Source organism: Saimiri boliviensis, chromosome 17 (genome assembly GCF_048565385.1).
Source record: "Saimiri boliviensis isolate mSaiBol1 chromosome 17, mSaiBol1.pri, whole genome shotgun sequence".
In the NCBI taxonomy this organism is placed as follows: Eukaryota; Metazoa; Chordata; class Mammalia; order Primates; family Cebidae; genus Saimiri; species Saimiri boliviensis.
This window is the reverse complement of record NC_133465.1, coordinates 51410458-51425266: the sequence shown is the minus strand read 5'-3', so window position 1 is coordinate 51425266 and position 14809 is coordinate 51410458. Positions and strand designations below refer to the sequence as shown.

At 49.2% G+C, this 14809-nt stretch overlaps 1 long non-coding RNA gene across 1 annotated transcript in view; it reads left to right on the top strand.

The window, feature by feature from the left end:
* The first annotated feature begins 8678 nt into the window (after positions 1 to 8678).
* LOC141581880 (uncharacterized) overlaps positions 8679 to 14809 on the top strand; it is a 43009-nt gene continuing 36878 nt past the window's right edge. Inside the window, exon 1 of the long non-coding RNA XR_012514682.1 lies at positions 8679 to 9535. This is a non-coding gene — a long non-coding RNA (uncharacterized LOC141581880). The remainder of the gene's footprint in view (positions 9536 to 14809) is intronic.

Here is a 14809-nt window from a genome sequence, read left to right as displayed (position 1 = left end):
AGTCATTTAGTTCTGTGTAGGTATCTCTGTTCAGTAAACTTCCAGAAGCAAAACTGCTGAGCAAAAGGATAGATTAATATGGAGTGTTCACAGATAATTGCCCACTTATACACCACCAGGAATGTCCTTGTGTCTCAGCCTTGCCAACTGATGGTATTAGCAAACTTTTGGATATTTGCTCATCTGATAGGTGGAAAGTGGGAACTTTTTATTAAAAGCCTCCTTCAGTTGGTCATGTTCCGTCAGCCTGTGTTTGGGACGACCTTCTTTCCACTCCTCCTGCGCTCTCGCCTTGGTTCAGGTCCCTCCAGGGTTCTCACCCAGCATAGGAGGAGCACCAGCATTGGGTGGTGTAATGGACTGGGCTTGGAGCAGACCTAGTTTCCAGTCCTGTTCCACCACTTACAAGCCTAGGAAGGTCAGGCACATTGCTGACTCTTTCTGGGGCTCTGTTTCCTCATCTGTAAAATGGAGATTCCCTCGTGGGGCTGTTTGAGAATCAAATCAGATGCCTGTTAGTGAACGACACATAGGAGATTGTCTGGTGGGCCCAGAAATGGCTTCTGAGCACATTAGGTGGAGTTTTCAAATGTTAAATGGAGGGATTTAGATAGAATACGTTGGGGAGGAATAGTTTCTGCCTCCGGTGACCCCTGGGACCATGGCGTGACAGGCCTGCAGTGTGACCCAGGCACAGGGCATGACTTATGCTCACTCCCCTGTCTTAGCCCTTCCTGTGTGTCTGCCTCCTCTGCAGACCAGCCAGCCATCCTCTTGTCATGTGGCTCGCCTTTGTCTCATGTGTCTTGTGATTGGAAAATTCCAGCTTAAGGTCACTGAATCAGTAACCATCCTCTCTGCACAGGAAGTGTTGTCCCTGCTATTATGGGGAAATTGGAGGGAAAAGGGTCAGAATGTATAGACGCATACCGGACAGTGGCATGAGGAACTGGCAAACATAAGACACACAGAGGCACAAACGCCCAACCAGCACCAGCATTCATCAAGCTGGGCCTACTAGTTAGTCCTTGAGCATCCACAGAGACCAGCATTTCTTGAAGTGTGTATTTCAAGGGTAAACTGTTCTTGCTGACACTTAAGAGTTCATTAAAGTTTTTACATTATTTAAATATTTGCAACTTTAAATTAGACATAAATTCCTTGTGCCTATCATTACACATATACAATTTAAAAAGCCACAAATTAAATGTAAAGAAAGTATAAAAGACACAACATTGAAAATGAAATTTATTAATATAAAGTGGTTCTGTTTAGCAGAAACCAAATTGCAGTTTGCCGAGTGAATAGAGGGTTGACTGTCCTGAATAGCTTCTTCCGTGCAGATTGGATCTATACTATAATAATCACTGAGTGGCGTAGGTATAGTCTAGAGTAGGCATCCCCAAACTTTTTACACAGGGGGCCAGTTCACTGTCCCTCAGACCGTTGGAGGGCCGCCACATACTGTGCTCCTCTCACTGACCACCAGTGAAAGAGGTGCTCCTTCCTGAAGTGCGGCGGGGGTCCAGATAAATGGCCTTGGGGGCCGCAGTTTGTGGACGCCTGGTCTAGAGGGTCTGAGTACTTAGATTTAAGTACTTAGAATGGTCCCTGGTGCATAGGCATCAGTAGTGCTCTATCGGTAGTACTGTTGTATTTTATTGTGTTCTTATTTATTTATTTGAGATTAAGTCTTGCTGTCACCCAGGCCAGAGTGCAGTGGCGTGATCTCAGCTCACTGCAACCTCTGCCTCCTGGGTTCAAGTGGTCCTCCTCCCTCAGCCTCCCAAGTAGCTGGGATTACAGGTGCCCGACACCACACACAGCTAATTTTTGTACTTATAGAGTAAGAGTTTCACTAATGTTGGCCAGGTGAACTCCAGACCTCAGGTGAAACGCCCATCTCCACCTCCCAAAGTGCTGAGATTACAGGCATGAGCCACCACGCCCCACCATATGTTTTTAATTCAACCTGATGGTGGTTAAAAGCCTTCTTGCCCCAAAGGCAAATGGCTGTGCATGTCTACAAGGATCTTTAAGTGCACAGCAAAGACCTGAGGGGCTGTATGACGTTTGTCCTGTTGACCAATTGGAAAACAAGACATGAAAAGTTACCAGAATTAAGCGGCAATCCAAGATGACTCTAAAAGGCCATCTATCACCAAACAGTTTACATGAAGGGTCAGGGAAGCTGAAAATAACCTGGAAGAGGCATAAAAATGAGAGGAAGAGAGGAGGGAGGAAGATGGAGGGGCTGGAATGGTCAAGGCAGTATCGCAGCAGGAGATGGGGCAGAGCTGAACTTGGAAGTGTAAGGCCAGTTGCCTCGCGGAGTTCCGACACGCCCATCCCTCTCAACGTTTGAAATTACCGTCACCAGAATCTGTCAGCATCTAGCTTTGCCACGCTCCCCGCCCCCCCGCTTCCCCCCCCACTTCCCCCCCCACATTCCCCCCCCACATCCCTCCCCCACATCCCCCCCCACTAAACACTAAACTCTGCACTCGGCACCTAGCCAGCCCTTGGAAATCCCCTCTGCACTCAGCACCAGGCTCTGCACTCGTCACTAAACTCTGCACTCGGCACCTAGCCCGCCCTTGGAAATCCCCTCTGCACTCAGCACCAGGCTCTGCACTCGTCACTAAACTCTGCACTCGGCACCTAGCCCGCCCTTGGAAATCCCCTCTGCACTCAGCACCAGGCTCTGCACTCGTCACTAAACTCTGCACTCGGCACCTAGCCCGCCCTTGGAAATCCCCTCTGCACTCAGCACCAGGCTCTGCACTCGTCACTAAACTCTGCACTCGGCACCTAGCCCGCCCTTGGAAATCCCCTCTGCACTCAGCACCAGGCTCTGCACTCGTCACTAAACTCTGCACTCGGCACCTAGCCCGCCCTTGGAAATCCCCTCTGCACTCAGCACCAGGCTCTGCACTCGTCACTAAACTCTGCACTCGGCACCTAGCCCGCCCTTGGAAATCCCCTCTGCACTCAGCACCAGGCTCTGCACTCGTCACTAAACTCTGCACTCGGCACCTAGCCCGCCCTTGGAAATCCCCTCTGCACTCAGCACCAGGCTCTGCACTCGTCACTAAACTCTGCACTCGGCACCTAGCCCGCCCTTGGAAATCCCCTCTGCACTCAGCACCAGGCTCTGCACTCGTCACTAAACTCTGCACTCGGCACCTAGCCCGCCGTTGGAAAACCCCCGCCAAAATTTAAAAGAAGCCCCGCCAAAACCTGCCCAATAGGGAATGGCCCCGTCCAGCCCGCTAACTGGAGACCCCGCCTACCTACCTATGGCAGCTTTCTCCACAGCCAATCAGAGCACCTTCCGTCCTATATATCCCACGCCTGAGAGGAGTCAGTGTGACTTCCCTGGCCTCTTTCCCCGGGACCGGGAGCCGAATAAATTGGGATCTCATTGTTCTCATGCAGGCCTCAGTTTCCTCATTTTAAACTCGGCAACAAACCTTACAGAGAATAAACCTTACAGGAAGGATGGGTGGGATTTGAATCAGTGGGAAGGAGCTGGCCAGGGCGAGGATCTGGGCAGAAGTAGGCACTGGCGAGTGGGTGAGTCGGGCTGGAGTGAAGAGACCACAAAGATAAAGCTTCTAAGATGACAGCAAGAGTGACGGGAAGAAAAGAGAAAAAGAAATTTAAAAAATAATAATAAGATAAAATTGAAAGTTCAGGCAGGGTCCCTGTGAAAACAGCCCTCTCCTTTTTCTCCCTGAATCCACACTGGGAGCCCTGGTCTGCAAGGGCGGTCTTAGGACTTGTGCCCAAGCCTCAGCCACTTGGCCTTCCCTGCCCAGCTGCCTTCCTAGATCAATACTCCTTTCCCCTGGCACTGAAGAGGGAGGCCCTCCCCTCATGCAGATGTGACTTTGTCCCCTCCAGGATGCAGGAGATGGAAGAGAGGTGGGCAAGTGACTCTGCCCTCCACAGGCAGATCCAAGAGCATTAGAAATGCTTTCTCTTTTGAGAACATTAAGACACATAGAAACTGAACCAGGAACGGAGACAGAAATCAAACAAGGGGAAAAGGCAGGGGCCACCAAGTGGGACCTTATGAAAAGTGAGTAGTCTGAGGCGCCCCAGGAGGAGGGCTCCCTGCTCAACCAGCGCCAGCCTCCGGAGGCCCATTCCACGGCCTGGAGGCTGCCTGTTTGTCACCTTCGCCCATCAGCAACTCCCCTTCACTCAGGGCGGCACAGTGGGTCGCAGTTCCCTGTAACAAGCACAGCTTGAGCAGACTACAGCTCCTGCCAGGGCAACTAGCCTGAGAATTGTGGCCACAAAAGTCAGAAGCCTCCTGAGTCCCTGGTGCCTCTGAATTAGCATCAGAACAATCCCCCCAGGGGCCCTGCCTCCCTCCCATCCCAAAAATCCTTGTTCTCCTAGGCCTTTGCCAGGGCAGTTCCCTGCACATCTAGAGCCCAGCCCAAGACACACTTTCTCCACAAAACCTTCTCTACTAACCCCGAATGATCACACCGTGACTCAGGGTCAGCCCAGACACCACAGTGGAGTCAGAATAAGGGCCATGAAAGCGGCTCGTTATAATTTACAAAGGGTTGACACTTTGTTACCTGGAGGACAAAGCAGGGTGGGCTGGCTTTATCGCCACTCTGCTGCTGGCCAGGGCATAGATAATCCATGCCTGGGCATATAACCTTTCCTAATAGCACTCAGAATATTCTTGGTTAATTCACTAAATCTTCCACTAAGATTAACGGGAACCTTCTTTGTGCCAGGCACTGTTCTAGGGATTGGAGATACTGCAATGAACAAAACAGACTGAATGCCTGCCCTCATGAAGCCTGCATTCTAATGAGAGGAGCTATAAACTAAACATAGTAAATGAGTAACAGTATGTTGGTTGGTGAGAAGGCATATGGGGAAAAAAATAAAACAGGAAAGGGAGATAGAAAATGCTGTGGGCAGGGTGGCATTTTAAATACTGTGGTCAGGGAAGCCTCACTGAAAATGTGACATTTGAACAAAGGCCTAAAGGAATTGAGGGCACTGGCCATCCAGGTGTATGGGGAGGAGCCTTCCATGTGAAGGAGGAAAGCATGTGCAAAGGCCCTGGGGCAGATGGCTCCCAGTACCATGAGGCTTGTGGCCGCGTTCCCTGCTCTTCTTCCTTGTAGAGCTTGGACCACTTTACTCACCTGCTCCTAACAAGCTGCTGGCCACAGATGGAAAGCAGCAGCCCTTAGCATCCAGGATAATATCCCTCTTCCCATATTCCAAAAAGAGAGATCCATGCAGAGCATCACCATGTTCAGTGACTAAGACAGGCTGCTTAAGAGCCTTTCCCCATGGCAGACGCTGCTCTGAAACTCAGATCAGGACACTGGTCCCAGCTCCATGCTCCTCTGATGGATGTGGACCCACTAGCTGGGACATTGGCTGAGGATTCCTTGAGGCTTCTGTTTACCAACCTCATTGGCAAAGAAGGACTAAAGGGATCAAGATACAAGGAAGCACCAAAGAATGCAGATGAGACCAGCTCAGGAAGATCATTCCATATGTATCGGTAACCCAAAGAGAACCCGAAGACCGAAGCGCCATTGGGCCAACATGGCATCACTGAGCATCAGCTGGGCCTGCTCCAAGTCCCCAGAGTTTCCACATTCCCTTGGGCAGGTAAAAATTTGCAAACCCCTTGTCCTCACCCACATTGTATTTCCTTCACTGAGTCATACTCTCCCTGTCACCTGCTCCCACTCTGAGTGACTCAATCATGTCAACAGGCCCAACATACTTTCCTCACGCTTCCTGCAGGTCCCAGGACTGGCCGCTGTGCCGATGGGGCAGCAGTGGTGAACCCCGACTTTGGCTCCATGTCACTGCAGCTGGAGAGGGAGCCAGTAGGAGGTTGGAAGAGGAGCTCTTGGAGACCCTGAAGGCAAATGCTTGTGGATTTCTGCTCAACGCAACTATCACATTTAGAAAGTAGGGCAGAAACTGGGACTAGAGGCAAGAGTGAGAAATGACTGGACCTGAGTGGCTGGTGCCATCCTGCTGCACATTCAAACATGGCTGAACTCCAGGAAGCATTCCAGACTCTTCTCCAGATACCTCTCCCGGCATTTTCCCTCCTGTCCCAAGTCGTGCCAGATGTGAGAGAATTTTCAGGGATGTGTGGAGCATGTGGGGTCCACTGGGACAGCAACTGAGAATAACAAAACTGATGAACTGAAAGGAAAAAAAACTCCATTTCTCTTCCCCAACCCAGAATTTACCAAGCATGTAAGCCTCATTCTTCGTTGTCCTGGCAGGAAAGCAGTCACGCAGCCTGACAGCCAGTCCCTGGAGCCTCAGCTTGGGTTACTGATGACTAGTAATGTGGACTTAATACTCGATCAAATCAAAATGAATTTGGACCAAGCCAGAATGGTTCAAACGAAACTCCATCTCCATTGCATTTCCCATGCATGCTTATACACATATACAAACTTCTGTCTGAACCCTACATTCCCTCCAAGTTTGGGAGTCCCAGGACAAACACCCAACCCACAGAGACCTGGCATGAGGATCAACGTCCCTCTTGTTCCTATTACAGAAAAGTAACTCCAACGTGCAAGGCCTTCGTCATCTGCACACCCCCCACAATCCTGCATCTCACCAAACACATCTCACTCCTTTTGTCCAGCCCACTGGAGCCCACTGGAACACTCCTGCTCCACAAACACAAGTGACTTGCCAATTACTGCTTCTGTCTTTACAACATATGCCTCTGTCTTCTCCCTGTATCTCTATAAATCTTGATTCAGTGCCTCTTCTGAAAGCTTCTCTGAGAAACTTTCTTGGATAATCTTTACAACACACTGAACTGAGGTTTATGTATTTTCCCTACACCCTTGCCTGTGTACCAGCCTCCTCCTGGGATCACCTGGTTCTTTCCTGAAGCTTTGGGAGTAAGGGCTTTGTCTGGAAGAATGAAAATCGATTCCTTCTCCCTTTTCTTTTAGCTTTCTAAGGCGGTGAGGCTGTGGGGCAGGCCACGCCCTCTGGCTTTCCTCTTGGGGGTTAGAAGAAATTAAAGAGAGCTCAAAAGAGAGGCTGGTTCTAATTAAGATCTCAGCAGAGATAAGTGAAGGTTTCCTTTAGGATCCTTGTTTTCTGTCCCAGTTCCACTGATAGGAAATCAAGCGGAATTGAAAGCAACAGTCCCAGATGCGGGGGAAAAAAAGAAGTGTTCCCATGGATGTAGAATTCCCTGAGTATTGGCTCTCAGGGAGGTAAGACTTCAGGGAGTGGGGTGGATGGTTAGGGTACATATTTAAGGTAAAGAAGGACTCATCCCACTCCTTTTGATTCAGAGACTGTTAGAATGAATCAGCAGGAACGCTGTTTTATCATCCAGTCAGCTCTTCTTGTTTTAAAGGAGAAACTGAGGTAAACAGATATATAACCAGCCCCTCATAAGTCAAGTTGGTCAAGAATCAGGATATATGTCTTACGAATATTAATTTTTCCAATTCTGAAGATAGACTTAAGCAGTTTCTTTTGTCTGTGAGTGAGAGGACCTCCACAAAGATACGGAGGCTGGATGAAGATGCACGCAAGCTGCTCCCTCCTGAGGCCCAGTGGAGGAGGCAGGGGAGGCTCCTTAGCTAAAGGGGAAGCTCAAAGCTGCAGCCTCTCCTTGTGAAAGGCAAGGGAGGGCACCTGCTGGGTGCAGAGCAGGGAGGCCATGTGTTGCCCCTGCATGCTAAGATTCTCACAAGGCTGAGAGCAGAGCAGCGCCTGGGGAGGGAGCACACTTCCATCAGCAGTGGCTGTGGCAGACACACTACTGTGTCCATGTCCCGGGGCCTCAGCCTGCTCTGGAGAGGGAGCCTCTGGAGCCTCTTGCTTATAGGGTCAGCTCTGTGTGACTGTGACAAGCAAGGGTTGAGAGACCATAGCCATATGGCCTGGAGCTGGGGCACCCAGACAAAAATGACTCACCAATCCTTTTTTAAAGACATAACTAAAAGCCAATGGTATGCTTACATTTCAAACATAGCATTAGCACCTAAATTTAAACTGCTGCACTGCTGCATTTAGATAAACTAGTTTTATATCCAAGACCTTTAGGTTTTAAATACTGCAGGGAATGGTATGGTGACTAAAGAAAGAGCATTTCATTACAAAGTGGTTTCTTCTTCAAAGGGCCTAGAGCCTAAAATGGGGTTTGCCTCAAGGTTCCCTTTATCAAGGCAGGAACTCTCCTGCATGCAGTTTTCTGAGACCCGTCATTATTTGGACTGCTCAGGATTATTCCTCAGTGTTCTCACATAGGGGCTTTATTGTGTCCAACTTGCCTGAAGGACCTTTTATGGCAGGAACTGGGATCCCATGTCCTTCGGGCTCCTCACAGCGCACGGCTGAGCGCTGGCCACAGGTGGAAGTTCAGCAAGTAATCACAGTATTGCTGGGATTGTTGTTCAGTACCGTGGACAGAGCCTCTCTTTCCAGGCTGTTTCCTATGTTGCATCTCTCCTTCCTGACTTCCTTTGAGACAAAGTCTTCAGTATCTCACTGAGGATTCGACGCTGCTCAAGTCTGCCTCTTTCCTGGGGAGATTGGACTGGGAGCCAGAAGCTAAACTATGCCAGGTGAAAGTAAAGACACAGAACCCTGGCAAGGAGGTGTCCTCACAGCATTTCCTGCCGTTATTAGAATAAGAGGACCATCTCAGTCATGTGCTTCAGTCATAGTCACAATCCCCAGCTCCTCTTAGAGCTCCAGATATCCCTCTAAACACGACACAGTTAGCCTGAGGTCACAGGGCTTATAGGCCAGCAGAACACCTGACCATCTGGGGCAATGCTGAGGTAAAGCCTGGGACAGGGCTGAGCTGGGGAGATCCCTGGCATGGCAGGAGTCAGATGTGATGAAGAATATGTCTGCATTATAAATGAGGGGGGAGTCAAAGGCTGAGGCTTGGGAGGGAAACATCAGTCATCAGGATCAAGGGGCATCTGCAAGGCCCTGGTCAGGGGTCAGGGCAAGAGGCTGGCAGCTGAGGCCTTGGGACAATTGAGAGAAGATTCATAGAAGGTGAAGTGATTGGTAGGTTCAGGACAAAGGCTGCAAATAATACCATGGAGGTAGGAGCTTCCCTTGCTGATGTTGGCTGTGAGATGGAGATGAATCACCTCTTTAAAGATAGTTTGTGAGGAGAGGTTGCCACTGGGACATAACACACAGCAGGAGCAAGATAGAATGTTCCACAGGCAGTAATCCTGCACCACTAGAGGTCAGATAGGGTCCATCCAGAGCTGGAATTAGTAATTTGGCACTCCATAATAATTTCAGAGGTCCAGTTGGTCACTCCATGTGTGCACTCCAAAACACAATGATTCCATTAAATTCATTGCCTCTTCTCCTCCTTCCGGATTCTGCCCTCACTTTGAGGCCCACTTGGAATCCTTCCTCACCCAGGGCATCTCCTAGGGCTAGCGTTAACATAGGTGCCAAACACTAGTTTGCTGAATGGATGAACAGCTCTTGCCGATCATTGGATCTGGTGAGTCTCAATTTTTTGTGTGTGCTGCCTTGGGTTGGGTTTCCTGGGAAACAGACTCTGAAATGGATATTTTCATGCGGGAAATGTATTGAGGGTGCTTTTGGCATCAACAACTTGGGGTGGGGTGTGGGGAGGAGAGGGAATGAATGTGGAGGAGGGGGAAGGAAATGGGATTAGGCAGAGAGAGGAGTTGAACTGGGATGAAGAGTCCCAGTCAGGCCTACAGGGAGTTCTGGAGCTAAGATGGCCTTCCAGGTTGTCCTGTCCTGGAGCAAAAGGAATGGGCATTTACATCACCACATCCATAGTTTGATGCAGGCTGCCCCCAGCAGGGTGGTGTGACCTTGGCTCTCCTTGCCTGAGGCAATTCCTAGAGAGGAACCCAGCTGAGAGTCATCATTACCAAAACTCTCAGCTGCAACTGAAGAGGTGAGGACCTCAATCCAAGGAGGCACCAGGTTGACATTTCTACAGCATCCACTGCATGTACCAAGAGAGCTGGATGGAGGGAGAAGGGCAAATTCAGAATTCCTGTAGGGAGTGTGTGTATATATACATATATGTTGTAAGACAGAGTCTCACTCTGCTGCCCAGGCTGGAGTGCAATGGCATGATCTTGGCTCACTGCAACCTCCACTTCCCAGGTTCAAGCAATTCTCCTGCCTGAGCCTCCTGAGTAGCTGGGATTACAGGCACCTGCCACCACGCCTGGCTAATTTTTGTATTTTTAGTAGAGATGGGGGTTTTGCCATGTTGGCCAGGCTGGTCTCGAACTCCTGACCTCATGATCCACCCACCTTGGCCTCCAAGGTGCTGGGATTACAGGCGTGAGCCACTGCACCTGACCTGTAGGGAGTATATTTTAAAAGTTGTCCAAAATGGTTCTATTGCATCCCCTTTTCCCCAATCCACAGACTATTATGATTAGTAGCTGCAGATCGAATCTAACCTCCTCCAAGATAGTTATTTGCCCAAGGGACACACAGCAGGCAAGTAGCTAGTTTGACTGGCGCCCCCACATTTGTGGGCTGCTCTCCATTGTAGAGGGAGCCATATATCCCAAGCGAGCACCCATACCTCTCCTGCTATCATATCCCCTGTAACAAACAAAGAGGCTGGCACACACAACCTCAAGAGGTTGTAAGTGTGTTGGAGGGAGGAGGTGTGTGTGTCAACAAATGCAAGCTGAATTGAATCGGGTTTTTTTTTTTAAAGCAGTTATCATGTATAGACACAGCCTTTGCGCTGTGTATACATGACTTAACCTGATGAGCAAATCCTCTGCTTCTTAATTAACCTTTTCATTTGAACCTTTTGACCAAACAGCAAATGGAGGCTGGTGAATTGGAAATGACAGCTTTACCTCTCCCGACCATGTCCCGACCTGGCCAGCCACCTAGGCTGGTAATTACCTTTGCCAAAGCTGGGAACTTTTTACAGGCTGATGAGCAAATAGTCTCCCACTCACAGCCGTGATAACCACAGAGCCCAGTTCTCTTCTTGTCTCTTTCCTGATACCTTCTGTGAAAACAGGGAGCAGGTTGCGACAATATTTCTAATAGTTCCCTCCCTCTCTCTCAGCTTCTCTCCCCCTCTTCTTTAATAAAAAGGTGGCCATGTGGACTGGGGATCAGGATAAGGGGCAGTGAGGAGGGAGAGGCGTTGTCTGCAGAAGCCTCTCCCCGAAGGAAAAGCCAGGTGCTCTGACCATGCCCTTCAGCAGAGCTGGTGAACAGCTGATACTGATAATCCTGGAACGTGCTCCTCGGTGGATGTCAAAGCAATTTGGAAGGCTTGTTCTTGGCCCATAGTCACATGGAGGTGGTGGGGAAGTGTCAGAACTGAGCAGGGAGCATCAGGGAATAAAGAAAACATGGATGGAACAAAGAAAGGGAGAGGAAGAGGAGGATGGGGAAGGATGCAGGAGAGGAAGTAGAAGACTAGGTCCAGGGCATCTAGGGGGACTGGGCCCAGAAAGAAGGTCCTGACAGTGGCCTGGGTCCCTTCCCCTCTAGATGACTCATTGCTTCTGCCTAGAGCATCCTCCCTGTCCCACCCACCTCAAAATATCATGGTAATCGCAAAATCCCTTACGGAGTGCTTACTTTGGGCCAAGCCTGAACTATAGCTCATGTGAGCCTCATGCGACCCTAGGAGATGGGCACCATTCTTCATATGTTATAGGTAAAAGGGCTAAAGCATAGAGAGTTAAGAAACTCACCCACAGTTCACACAGCCAGCGAGATGGAGCCAGGCTTTGGAGCCAGACAGTTGGACTCCAGAACCCAGCCCTTAACCATTCTGCCAAATTCTCCATCCCTCAGAGATCTGAGTACCTTTCCTGTGTAACTTGATGTAGCAGAAACAGCACTGGATTAGAATCCCAGCTCCACCTTTTCCCAGCTGTAGAACTGAGTAACTTAACCTGTGCCTGAGTTCTCTCCTTTATGAAATAAGTATTAGTAGTCTGTCCTGCTTATTTTACCGAATAGCTGTGGAGATGGGCGATATTATTTTTCAAGGCCATTAGTCTGGTGGGTGCTCAGAAATTGTATCTTCCTGTTGAGTAAATGAAGAAAGAAAGAGTGAGCGGGCCGGGTGCGGTGGCTCATGCCTGTAATCTCAGCACTTTGGGATGTCAAGGTGGGCGGATCACCTGAGGTCAGGAGTTCAAGACCAGCCTGGCCAAAATGGTGAAACCCGTCTCTACTAAAAATACAAAAAAATTAGATGAGTGTAGTGGTGCATGCCTGTAGTCCCAGCTACTCAGGAGGCTGAGGCAGGAGAACTGCTTGAACCCAGGAGGCAGAGGTTGCCTTGAACCAAGATCATGCCATTACTCCTTAGCCTGGGCGATAGAGTGAAACTCTATCTCAAAAAAAAAAACGGGGAGCGGGGGACCAAATCTCACTTTCTTCCTCCTCCTTCTTCTTCCCCTTTCTTTCTCTTGTCCCCTCTCCTTCCTCTTTCCCTATATCTTCCTTCCTTCCTCTTCCTCTTCATTCTCTTCCCCATTCCCCACCCCCACCCCCATACTGTTTCCCAGGACTCATGCTCTAATGGAAAGACATCTGGGCCTCTCTTTCCATCCTTCCCACACTCTACTTGGAGATAAAGTTTCCAAAAGCTACACTGAGACCATGTCACATATGCTCAGAATATTTCGATGTTTCCCTGCGCTTAGCAGACAGGGTCAGAGTTTCTCAGTCCCATGCTAAATGGGACTGCCGTCCCCTCCCACCTCTCTTTCCTGGCCTAATTTCTCATGACTTCTTTTCGGGATCATCCAGTCCTCACTTGCCCTTCTACCACCATCAGTCTCTTCACCTGTAAAGGCTTCATCGTAGTGGATTAGTGGTGCCTGACACATAGTTAGAAGTCAATAAATGGAATATATTTAATAGCATATTCATCAGGGACTTGCCCTGTTCTTTTAGAATCTCACCTGAGGTCCCAAGGCTGAGAACTTCAGGTGCAAATCGCTCACACATTGTGAAGGGAGATGCCAGATCATGCAGGTATGACTTGCTGAGACTGGCCCCTCATGGATTCTGCAACCCCTGCCCCATTGCACCTTAGCCCATGCCAAAGAGAAGGCTAGAGGTTCCTCGAGGCGATTAGAGGGAGGTGAGGAAGTTAGACTTCTCAGCTAGTAGTGAGGCCTGGGATGACCTGGGGCCTCCCTATCTCCATCTCCTCAAGCTAAGTGTGGGTGTTCCACTGGCCACATCCCATCATGGAGCTAGAGTGAGAGATATCATGGAAGAACCTGACCTGCAACCCGCAGAACTGGGAGAACACAGAGACTAGGCCCCAAATAGTCACCTGCTAAAGGTCTCAAGCCAACAGAACTGGAGCAGCTTGTGTCTGCAGCTGAGAGACAGAGAGTATTGTGCAGGAAGCAATGCTTACTTAGACAGTTTAGTGCAGCAAAAATACCAAGTCTCTCCAAGGACTGAGAGATGCAGGGGAATGTGGATGGGCTTGAGCTGCATTGAGGAACCCACCCAAGAAGACCTGAGGACCACCTTCTGGGGAGTGGCAGCCCTAGCAGAAGAAGGCTGCTGTGTGGGTGACATGTTGAAGGAAGGGAAAGAGGAGGGGGAAGAGGGGAGGAGCTTCCGGTGAATCACAAAGTCATCAAGGAGTGGTGCATCACCCAAGGTGGTAGGGTCCCCAACTGATTCCAGTATTATTTAAATTATTATCTTTTCCAGCATGAATTCTGAAACCTCCTCTACAGGAGTGGTCTAGACTAGACTAGTTTGCCCACTATCTCCCTCCAGACCTCCAACCCATTCCTCAAGACATGCTGTCTCACTCCCTCAATAAAGCCTTCCCTGACTCTGTCCTTTCTGTGAACTTGTTACCTATGGTAGCCATAGCTAGTTGCCTATCCCAGAGTTCATTCGCCTCCTCTTTTAAAATAGAACCTTGTAGTTTTTCCTGGGCACATGGCCACCCACGATAAAGACTGGTTTTCACATAGTCTCTTTTGTTGTTGAGTATAGCAAATTAGATATAAAGAGCAGTATTTGGTGCTAGTTTCCAGTACACTTTCATGAAAGGCCCCTGGCATATGTCCTTTAGCCCTTTCTTCTTTGCTCCTTCCTCCTTTCACTTGCCTGGAATGCAGATGTAATGGCTGGAGGTCAAACAGCCATTTTGGCCTATGAGATGTCTTTGTGGAATGGTAGCTACATGCAAGGATAATGGAGCAAAGGAGAAGGACCCTGGGTTCTTGATACTGTGAGGATACCCTCCATGTTCTAGATTGTGTACCTCCACTTCAAATGAGAGTGTCCCCTTCCCTTCCCTTCCCTTCCCTTCCCTTCCCTTTTTCCTTTCCTTTCCTTCCTTCCTCCCTTTTCTCTTTCCTTCTTTCTTTCTTTACTGAGACAGAGTCTCACTCTGTCACCCAGGCTGGAGTGCAGTGGCGCAATCATAAGCTCACTGCAGCCTTGATGCTCCGGTCTCAGCCTACTGAGTAGCTGGGATCACAGGTATGCACTACCATGCCTGGCTATTTTTAATTTTTTTTAAATGACAAGGTCTCATGTTATTGCCGAGGCTAAGAGTTATATGTTTGTCTTGCATAGACCATTTTTACTTTGGGTTTCCTGAAGGAAGCAGCCAAACCCAGTCCTAATGGACACGCTGCCAAAATCACTCACAGGCTAACGCAGGTGAGAGTACTTGTCATATGGGGAGTCCCATATGACAGTGTGTCAATCTCTTTTCTCTCTTAACATCTCTGTCATCATAGCTTTATAC